Below are 11,464 nucleotides of genomic sequence, written 5' to 3'. Positions count from 1 at the left end.
GGTTTAATTTTCCGCCTTTCCAAATCTACATGTTTTTTTTTTACCCCAAAGCGGGTTCTTCAGATCCTGACTGATCGTGCTCTCTCAGTTCCGCTAGTCGTGTGTGCATAACATGACGCCCCCCCCCCCCCCCCCCCCCCCACCCCGTTGCCATTCTTTCCAGCGCAGTGTTTTTTTTGCTCTTTCGTTCTTTTGAAGTTGATAAATAGTCTGCTGACTTCGACGGAGTCAATTTGTCTGAACATTAGCCCAGAGCCCCATGTGTGGCCCTGTGCATACAGTCACTGTTTACCCCCATGTTTGGGTTCTGCGCAGCTAGGGTTTCCACTATGTGTGTGTGTGTGTGTGTGTGTGTGTGTGTGTGTGTGTGTGTGTGTGTGTGTGTGTGTGTGTGTCTGTACTAATCTGAATCACCGGCATGTTATCCATCACCTGACTTCCAGGGTACCGTATATGCAGTGGTGTAAAGTAATTAAGTACTTTTACTTAAGTACTGTACAGTTTTGAGGCATTTGTACTTTACTTGAGTATTTCCAAATTCCAATACTTTTACTTTTACTCCACTCCATCTGGGATCCAAATATTGTACTTTTACTCCACTACATTTATTTGAAAACATTAGTTACTAGTTACTTTGCAGGTGTAAATTATAATATAATAAAACACACATTAACACGTTGCAGTCCGAAATAGAATGGTGGTTGGTAGATTAGCCGTGAAATTTCTATTATTGTATTGTGATCTGAGACATAATATTATGTTTATAAACATGACCCCGCAGCCCCTCCATCTTGAACAGCGCCGCTGTTTTTTCTTTTTTTTTTCCCCCCAGGCCAGTAACTCACCATGATTTTCTCGATCTCCGTTGGGATAGAATGGGGGTTTTGGCCGATCGTCGATGTCCCCGTGCGTTTCGCGTGCGCGATCCTTTCACGTAAATGTCCCCGCAAATAGTCCATGTGTGACTGAAGAACAGAACTGAAAAGTTTCGCTAGCATAGCCCCAAGCATGGCTGCAGGAGGAGCTCGAGTGTGTAGACAGTAAACGGATGGGTGGAAGGTGCCTTGGAGAAGGAGAGGCGCTGACGTCACCTCTGCTTCATGCACGGTCTGCATGAGCCATCAGTGCACGAGTGGTGACTAGGGAAGGTTAGACGATCGCCGATTTTCGGATCAAAAGCTTTTATTCCGGTTTTAAAGACAAAGTCCGGGAATGTACGACGTGGCTGAGAGTCCCTGGGGGGATGTGCGATATAGTACGGTTTTAACATTAAGGGGCCCCCCTTGGCTTAGAAGGTGTTAACCCACTTTAGCCCTATTTTATACCATGGCTATTTGAAAATAGCTGATCTACAAGCTCACAATGCGTCACATCACGACGCATTGTGAGCTTGTAGATCTGCTATTTTCAAACATTTTGTACTTTTTACTTTTGGTACTTTAAGTACATTTTGATGCCAACACTTTTATACTTTTACTCAAGTACATTTTGAATTATGGACATTTACTTGTAACGGACTACATCTACAGTGCAGTATTGATACTTTTACTTAAGTACAAAATGCAAGTACTTTTTCCACCTCTGCGTATATGCAGGAGTGCTTTCTAGTGTGGGAGCGTGCTTGCATGCGGTGTACGTTTTCATCCACATACTGTATGTCTTGAAACTGCGTGTTGATTGTTTGTGTGCAGATATGAAATTGCGTGTGAGTGAGTGTGTGTTGCACACATGAGTGAATGTCTGAGTAGCATGTGTGTGTGACTTTTATTCTTATTTTGCACTGTAGTTTTTACGCTCTTATTGTTTAATTGACATTTTAGAATGTTTCTTTGGCGTACTCCCTTAATGCTCTGGGTTTTGTTGTCTTAATGCTGATTGTTGTACAGTATGTAAAGCACTTGTTCTTGTTCAAATGTACTATAGGCCTACAAACAAACCTTTTCTTTTCCTGTGTGTGAGCGTGCGTGTTTTCTATGAGCACAAACGACGGGGAAATCTCGCTCTTTCGATGGGTCATTCTTTCGACTATGAGCGCCGGCTAGGGCTGACCTTGATTAGTTGATTAGTCCAGTGTTTCTCAAATGGGGGTACGTGTACCCCTAGGGGTACGCGAAGGTACTGAAGGGGGTACTCAAGAAAATGTATCCCAAAAAGAAGAATAGAGGTATTAATCATGCTAATATTGTTCATAGTTAAATAATTGACTACAATTGAATGAGGAGGGTAAAAAACATGTACTGTTATCTTTAAGTTTTAACCCCAGCATCCCTATTCAGGGTTCACCAAAATGAATAAATAAAAAAAACGCGTCATAACGTTGGGATGCGTTGTTGTGAGCTTGTAGATCTGCTATTTTTGGTGAAAAGAGTTGGTGAAGAGAGTTGGGGTAGATCAGGGGAAGGCAAACTTTATGATCAAAAGAGGATTTTTTTGGCCAAAAACATATTAAAAATATGTTTGGAGCCACAAAAAGATTTTTGCTTTATATATTAATTTGTGCTTTTTCTGGTCTTTCAATATTACTTTTTTACTGTTAATTATTTGTATTGTTTGCTAACTTCTCAAAGCAGATGAAGTACACCAATAAGCCAGCATGTGTTGGTGGTGAAAGCAAACAACATATCCAAGCATTCATATATTCTTTATTTTCCTTCAATACCGTAAATTCTCTTATAGGAACCCGGGCTATTATTTGTCTCAAGAGTAGCGGGCACCAGGCTCTTGTTGGAAGCAGGACAGTATAAGAGACAAGGCTTTTATTCCTATTTCTCAAAAATATCAGAATGATTCAGATCAGATTTTTTTTATTAGATACCGTATTTTTGGAAAAAAATATAAATATTATATATTATATATTAGGTTATTTATAAAGAAAAGCGTTTTTATTGGAAAATCATCATAGAAAGGCTCATACAGAGATAACATTCTGCTGTATTGTATTGCATTAACCAATTCATACTGAAAATCAGCTCCTCATAATGTGTATCAGAATAGAATACAGTCCACACAGCATACTGCTGGGGAATAAAAAACACTACATTTCCCATCAAGCTCAGCGGCTCGTTTCGTCATTCAGATGCGACTCTCCCTGGTAAACAGGAACCACAGGATACTAGCATGGATACTAGTATAGCCGCATTAGCTTCATTGAGCTTCATTTACTGTTTGGATTAAACTTCCACGCTAAAGATCTCATGTGCGGCCGTCATCCACGCCGATGTTCGCGAGGACTACGCACACGCACGCGCCCCGGTAAGTTGCCAAAGTCATCCGTCTTTGCCAAACGGAACGTGAAATGAGCGGCGTCCAAATATCGCTGCGCAGTTTGTAGACAGTGTACGGTAAATCACCGTAACAGCTGGCTTGGGATGTGAGTGACAGTCAGACAGAGTGGAGAAAGGTACTCCTGAATGATACGTAACGTAAAAAAAAGAGGAAAAAGGAGGCTCTTATTGGAGCGTCGGCTCTTAATTACTTAATTCAATTGCGCACCCGGAAATTAAAGCAGGTCCGGTTCTTTATTAAATATAGGATATTATTAGAGCATTTACGGTTATTAGTTTCTTATTTTTATCTGGCAACAGCTGTTTTGTGAGAATGTTAGATCAGTGTTTCTCAAATGGGGTACACGAAGGTACTACTCAAGAAAATTACCCCAAAAAGAAGAATAGAGGTATTAATCATGCTAATATTGTTCATAGTAAAATTCAAAAGTTAAATAATTGAATACAATTGAATGAGGAGGGTAAAAAAACATGTACTGTTATCTTTAATGATGACACATGGAGAAACTTGATATGAGCCTGAGTTGCTAACCCAAATTACATGGTACCAGGCAACTGGGATGGCTTTTAAAGTTGAAGTTATTGACATGAAAACCGTTTGATTTTATATTCTTTGGATGGGGTGCTTAATATTATATAGCGTCATATACCACTATTTATGTATACTTTGCAGTTTTATAAGTTTTATTTTGTTGCCGGGTAAAGGGGATACTTGGATTCAGAAATCAGGGAAAGGGGGTACTCAAGCCAAAAAAGATTGAGAAACACTGGATTAGTCGACTAATCGATCGAAATAGGTCTTAGTCGACTAACAATCTCTTAGTCGAATAATATATATATATATATATATATATATATATATATATATATATATATTTTTTTTTTTTTTCTTTCTTTTTTTCCCTTGATTCAACTGAGAGATTGGCCTAATTTGTAAGGGGAGAATAGGATATATATCACGATTTATAGTATATCCTATTAATCTAATACAAACCTTTCATGTAAAGCTGCTTAATTTCTGTGCAACAACAGTATACATGCTTTCTTGTTTAGAACCTAGCCTAGCTACATCACACTAGCGATGGCCAATGACTTGGCTTTGATGCTATCTTAGAATAGATGTCGACCTATTTCACATGGCAAACACATAATTGCCTTCTTCAATGCTTTAACGATGTGTCAACAAGGATCAGCTGGCTCACAGACACGCAGACCTCCACTCTGCAGTACTCACCCGCGTCACGGTTACTAAGGTTAGGGTTAGGGTTTGGGTTAGGTATAGGCATAGAGGTTAACATTCACCCACGTCGACAGGTTAGCTTTTCACCAGGTTAACATTCACCCATGTCGAAAGAATGGACCGTCGTCGAACACAGGGGTGGGCAACTTTGATGATGGCGAGGAGGGCCATTATATTTCCACCTTCACTCCAGAGGGCCACATTGCATACTGCTACGTTCTAGTTTCTCATGCAAAAGAAGCAAAAATAGCAGATCTACAAGCTCAAAACGCATCGCGCTGCGATGCGTTATGAGCTTGTAGATCGGCTATTTTTGCTTCTTTTGAATTGGAATCCTGCATAATTCTTTGTTATTTTTTAATTGGAATCCTGAAATGTAAAATTTGTATTTAATTTCAAACGCATTTAGTTATATAGTCATGTTAGTCATGTACCAAATACAAATACATTGGACATAAAATACATTTTAATATTACTATACTTGTCATTAAGCTAATATAGACTGACGGAATTAAAGCAGATCATGTTTGGAATTGACACAGCTGAAATCAATAATATATCAGTATTCTGGTATCAACCTGTGGGCCGCATTAATCGAAGGTGGGGGCCTCCAGTTGCCCATGTATGGTCGAACAGATGCTATGTCGCAATATCGACACGCTCCCCAAAAGACACCCCCAATGCATTGTTGCTGCTCTGTAGAAAAACAGTGAAAAATCCATTTTTCAGAGTTGATTTAAAACTCTGGAGTTCACTGTGTAGCAACAGGAGGTTTGTACGAATACCCAGGAGATGATTTAGAATCTCGAAGCACCACAGTGTGTGAGAAAGCTCTCCCAGTGCTGCGCTATAGGCTAGCTCCCACAGGACCGGCGACTGGTGCTACGGAAAGAGAGAAAACTGAAAATACACCCATATATCACAGGACCCATGCAACAACTATACCAAATGGTTTTTATTTTCCAATCATGCCGTGGGTTTCTATGTTTGATTACATCAAACCGCACCGTGCTGCCAATGAATGTGCGTGCAGGCAGGCAGGGGCGTCACAAGGGCGGGGAAAGTGGGACTGAGTTACTAAGGTCCAAGGTGGAGGGGCCTTAATTATTTTATACTTTAGCTATTGAAAAATAGCACATCTACAAGCTCACAGCGCGGCACTGAGTGCCGTGCTGCGAGCTTGTAGATCTGCAATGCCGCGCTGTGAGCTTGTAGATCTGCTATTTTTTAAAAGTCGTGAAAATGTTTGCACATCTTTGAATATATGTATTTTTTTAAGCGAACATTTGTTACTCAAATTTTCCTTCTGGGGGGTCCCTGGAACTAAATATTTTGAGATGGGGGTCTGTGGCCAAATACATATCCTTTTGGGGGTCCTTCACATGAAAAGGTTTGAGCACCACTGACATAGAAACATCAAAAAACCTTAGAAGGATTTGAAATATTTGCACACATTTTCAAGAGTCTACAAGCTTGCTTGTTAAGCCCTCTCCCCCTATGAAGAACATTCATGGGGGGCCCGCAGTGAATCCTTGTACCCAGGGCACAGAATGTGGTGCGACACCCCTGCGTGCAGGCAGTAACCCAGAATAACCTACTTAACTCTGCTGATACACAGTGAACTCCGCAAGTGTGTACAAATGGAACCAAATGGTCATGTAAGGGTTCATTTGGTTGCTTATGTAAACCTGAGTTAACGTGACACTATAGATGAGGACCACTCCATCAATCGAGATGAGTCAAGTGGATTTTTTTGAACGAAACAATAAAAATGAAATGAATTAACACCTTCTAAGCCTGGCCGTACTCCCTCGGACTTCCTACTGGGTCCCATCAGCCACGCCGTCTATTCCCGGACTTTTGATATAAATTATAATAAAAAAAAAAAAAACATCGGAAATTCTTCTCTGTGTCTTTTTGGAGCGATCTGAAAGGGTTAATATGCTCTGACAGTCATTTTCTGGTGCTGGGTGTGATACTCCTAATATCCAGCAGGCCACGCCGTTGACTCACATTCTGGATGGATGGCTGGCCAGGAGGAGCCTCATCCTCTCCCCAGTGTTGAAACTCAGCAAGAAGCTCAAACAAGATGGCTGGTCTTTGTCTCTGTTCGTGGATCGCGGTTTCAATCACGTTCGGGCGCCGCTTCTCTATTGCTCCTTTCCCTGCTTCGCCGCACGTAAACGAATGGAATTGATCTCCCCTCCGCCTCGCCAAAGTAAGATCGCCGACCTCTGCAGGATGAATATGTACGCTGTGTCGAGCACTCCAGTACGTGTTGTTATCATGTGGGCTTTGTTTTTTTAAAACATGTTTGTAAATAAATGGCTTATTTCTTCGGCGCTACCTCTGTTCAGAGGGTTCTGCCGCGGCTTGCAACGTGTTAAATTAAGTGTCAGATTTGATTGCTGAGGTCTTCAATTTCGGAGGTCTTCAATTGCCACCTGCTTGAGGGGAAGCTACATTGGGGGTCCGCCATAGCTCCCGGTCACTACATTACAGATAGAAGAGACTAGAGTAGAAGAAATTGTGTGTGTGTGTGTGTGTGTGTGTGTGTGTGTGTGTGTGTGTGTGTGTGTGTGTGTGTGTGTGTGTGTGTGTGTGTGTGTGTGTGTGTGTGTCAACTGCAGCATAACTCAGTCAGCGAGGTCAGCAGAGAGCTCAACTTGACAGTCTTGGCACACACTCATGTCTGCCGTGCCAACCCTGTGTGTGTGTGTGTGTGTGTGTGTGTGTGTGTGTGTGTGTGTGTGTGTGTGTGTGTGTGTGTGTGTGTGTGTGTGTGTGTGTGTGTGTGTGTGTGTGTGTGCGCGCGTGAGCTCGCCTGCGTGTGTGCGTGCATGTGTGTGTACATGCTGTCAGAGATCCAGTGGTATTGTGGTGGTGGTATGTCCTGCCACCCGAATTTCTGTGTGCATGACTTTGACCTCAGCACACACACGCACGCACGCACAAACGAACGAAAGCACTCAAAAACATACACAGCATCTGTCAGCTCTTATGGCTGGTGGAATGACATGCAAAACAATAAATATTCTGTCTACGTGCATGTTTTCCTTGACAGTTGTCACCTCGGTGCCAAGCTGATGATGAAATATGTTCACTAAGTGGATTCAGACATTCATCATTGTAGTAATGCTACGAGACACGGCAAGGAGACTGACAAACGTAGCGGTTTATTCAGCGAGAATGACTCACAAGCTACACAGCAGGCAAAAAAACACTGCATGCAAAAAACAACAACAAGACTTAAACACTTTCAGGCAAAGGCTACAGGCAAAGAATCAGCTCATGTTGAATGACATGTTGAATATAAAGAGCCAACTCACCAAAAGTCAGGTGTTTCACTTGGATGAGAGTCCCTGCACGCTTCTGAACAACATAGCAGGCATGCTGACAGAGATGTTTACAGTTTCCAGTTTAGGCATTTAGCAGATGCTTTTAATCCAAAGCAACTTACAATAAGCAGGTAATACATCAATATAATAAGCAAGTCAACAACAATACAACAAATGCATAGAAATATCAATCTTGAAAAAATATAATAATAACATATAGGCCACGCGCCTAATCAGTAAAAAACTTCTAAAACCTAAAAATGCTATCTAGCTTCATGTGTGGTCATCGAGGGAAGGGGAGTGTCTTCAGTCCACGGCGGAAGCTAGGGAGTGAGTCTGTTGTTCTAACAGACTTGTGGCTGTCTTGTGGCTTGTGGCTTAATATGTATTTGGTCACAGATCTGGTCACAGTTTTAAAAATAGCAATAATAACTATATAATTGTATAGGGTTAAAATTGTTATTTTAAATCAGCTCAAACTACTTAATTGCAAACCAGTGTTTCTTTCTTTCTTGTTCTGTGTCTAACATAATTATTATGTCAGACACAGAACCTGATCTGGTAAGAAAAAAGGGGCTGCAATTATAGTACATAGATAACTACATTTCACAGTTACATCTCATTTCAAAGATACAGAGGGTAATTTCAAACATGCACAGGATGTATTGTACACATGACCCGCACACCATCTTCCAACTATTTTTATTTAGAAAATGCAACATTTCGGTCAAAGACCTTCTTCAGGCATCTCTTCTTCAGGCATCTCTGAGATGCCTGAAGAAGGCCTTTGACCGAAACATAACATTTTCTAAATAAAAAGAGTTTGTTTTGGCAAGTGGAAGATGGTTTGCGGGTCCTATGTACATCCTGTGCTTTGTTTGAAATTACATTGACCCCTGCCTACGCACCCATCTCTAAGCTTTAATCACGTGTGCATAAGACTCTGTTGCATAAAGATACAGAGGGTAGAATCATGTTAGTTAACAGAGTAATATACTGTACTTTTATTTTGCTGCTACTACTGTATATTAACTCATTTGCCTGGGGACCACCCTGGAAACCCATTAAGGATCAATGTTGGGAATCACTGCTCTAAATTAACCTGTGTACATGGATCAGTCGCTAAAGCTGATCATTTGGATTTCATAGAAGCCAGCTCGTTTTCTATGGAAGCATGTTGCATTCTTAAAGTTTAGATTTGGTGGTCAAACTAGCAATCTATTTAGAAACATTTTCCATAAAACCCTAATGGCTTCATAAAAGCAAATGTAAAAGCCTCAATAATCGGTGGTTTCTTCACCTGGTTGGCCGTAGCAGTAGAACAACAGGAACAATGTTACTAAAACTGCATAATTTCCCATATTGTGTTAATTGTTTAGGAAACACCACTAGTGTGGGGCCGGGGCTCCTTTCACACCGTTTCACAAATCGCGAAATAGGACTTGGCCACATCTTTTTGCTTTAATCCATGCGTGTGTGGCCAATGGCCACTTTTACACACCGAGTTAAATTAGCATTCAAGTTTTTATGTAGATATGCCAAACAAATGCCACTAACGTAATCATTTCTAAGCACACAGTGAATAAATGAATAGAAAACAAAATAATCGCCCGTCGCTCTCTGCGATTTGCCCTCCAGTGCAAGACAGGTGTTATGCATTACTCGGCAGTCAGACGGAAACCCACTTATCCCCAATGCCCGCGCATTTATTCAATGGGCTTTGAACGCATTTCACGGGCCCCAAGGTAATAGAATTTACTCAGTGCACAGTTGATAGAGTAAACATTCAATTCAAAGGAAATAAATAAATAAATAAAAAGCATACTTCTCATCCAATATACCAAGGCTAAAGGGCCACTCAGACTCCCGAGAGAAGTAGAGCAATATCTCTGCCCAGGCATCGCTCAACCGCCTTGCTGAATTTGTTGTGTGCACACTGTTGTTTTTCCCCGGCTTGCTTTTTTTTTTGCCGCAGCCCACAAATCCCGGCAGGCATGCATTGTTTTTTTGTTTGGTTTTTTTGAGAGTTTCCACCTCACATACTGTACCACTCGCAACTCAGCTGTCACGGAGGAGGGCTCATCACTCGTCATCCACAAGTACACAACACCCATTGAGTCTATGACCGGGCAAAAACTCACACTCTCACAACGTGCAGACAGAATTCACTTCAGACACCCACACAGAAAATAAAAAAGGAAAGGAGTACAGTGTATTAGGGATGGGACGATAATCGATATTATCATGATAAAAAAACACGCACGATAATCGTATCGTGGAGATTTACGTTATCGTGAAATCGCCCTCCGTCCTGCACTGGGATCAATTCACTTTTTATTTGCCGAGCTGCATATCCGGTACCACTTAAACCCTCTATTGGTAAAACACACAAATAATATACGTACTTGATACAGTCTTTTTTTTCACTCTTTGCCAAAAAATAGCCACAAGCCCGTTGTGAGCTTGTAGATCAGCTATTTTGGCAAATGTTCCGGCCAAGATAATGGATGTTGGGGATATTTTGATTATCGCGATATCGTAAATCGCGATTTCTTTGGTCACAATAATCGTGATATGAAATGTATAGTATATATAGTAGGCTATATATGCTCTTATATTTAACAGAAAATAAGTGTATAGTACATATATTTGGCCATATTCTGTGAAGACTTGCTTTTATTCTGTCAGTGTGCCATGTATTTTTTATATATTTTGATTGGCAGGACATTGTTATAACAATCATTAGACCCAGAGCAATAATCCACCTACCGGTATCTCCCCGACTCCCTCCCCAGTCAGAGTTCAGAGTTTTAATGAATGTTGAATTTTGTGCAAGATGTCATTTACTAACTTCATTTAACCCTCTAAGGCCCACGGTTGTAATATTACAACGTTTGTATTTTATCCAAAAAAAGGTTTAAATCATTTTATTTTAGCTCCCCCTACCACCTAAACACCACCATTGGATTCTATTGTTTAGTATTACAATGCCATTGGCCACAATATTTGCATATAAATACCCCCCACAGGGGCTGACATTCACACCCGCCACACCCGCTGAAATTCCAGAGTTTTGACGAACAACATCTCACTTTTTCATGGAAGCTATACCTCACAAAAACATAAGTAAAATGCCTGTACTATTTTTTTAGTGATCATTAGAATGTCTAGAACATGTACATATGTTATTATTGTGAAAAATATCCCCCATATGTAAATTAGAGCATGATTTATGATTTTTGATTTATGGCTATAAAATCTTACAAAAACATTTTTTTGAAAAAAACATTACATTTTCCTCTTAATAGGACTCCTACAACACCATCTGATTTTTTTCAATTTTTTATTTCAAGTATTTCTTAATGCGGGCCTTAGAGGGTTAATTGACCAAGTTTAAAAAAAGATTAGTTTTTAATATAAAAATCCTCTTTCTCACTCTTCTGCCAGTGTGCCAGTGATCACCCTCCCCTGTGCCAATGTTGGCACCCGTGCCTAAGGTTGCCTACCCCTGCTGTAGTCTGAATAGCTAAACCGAGCCAATGCTGATAATGTTCTTCAAGCCAGTCGCTTGGTTTAGAAGCACAGAACCAGCCTTAAGGGTT

The sequence above is a fragment of the Nannobrachium achirus genome (assembly GCF_963921795.1).
Source record: "Nannobrachium achirus genome assembly, chromosome: 21".
Taxonomy (NCBI): Eukaryota; Metazoa; Chordata; class Actinopteri; order Myctophiformes; family Myctophidae; genus Nannobrachium; species Nannobrachium achirus.
This window is presented reverse-complemented; position numbering follows the sequence as displayed.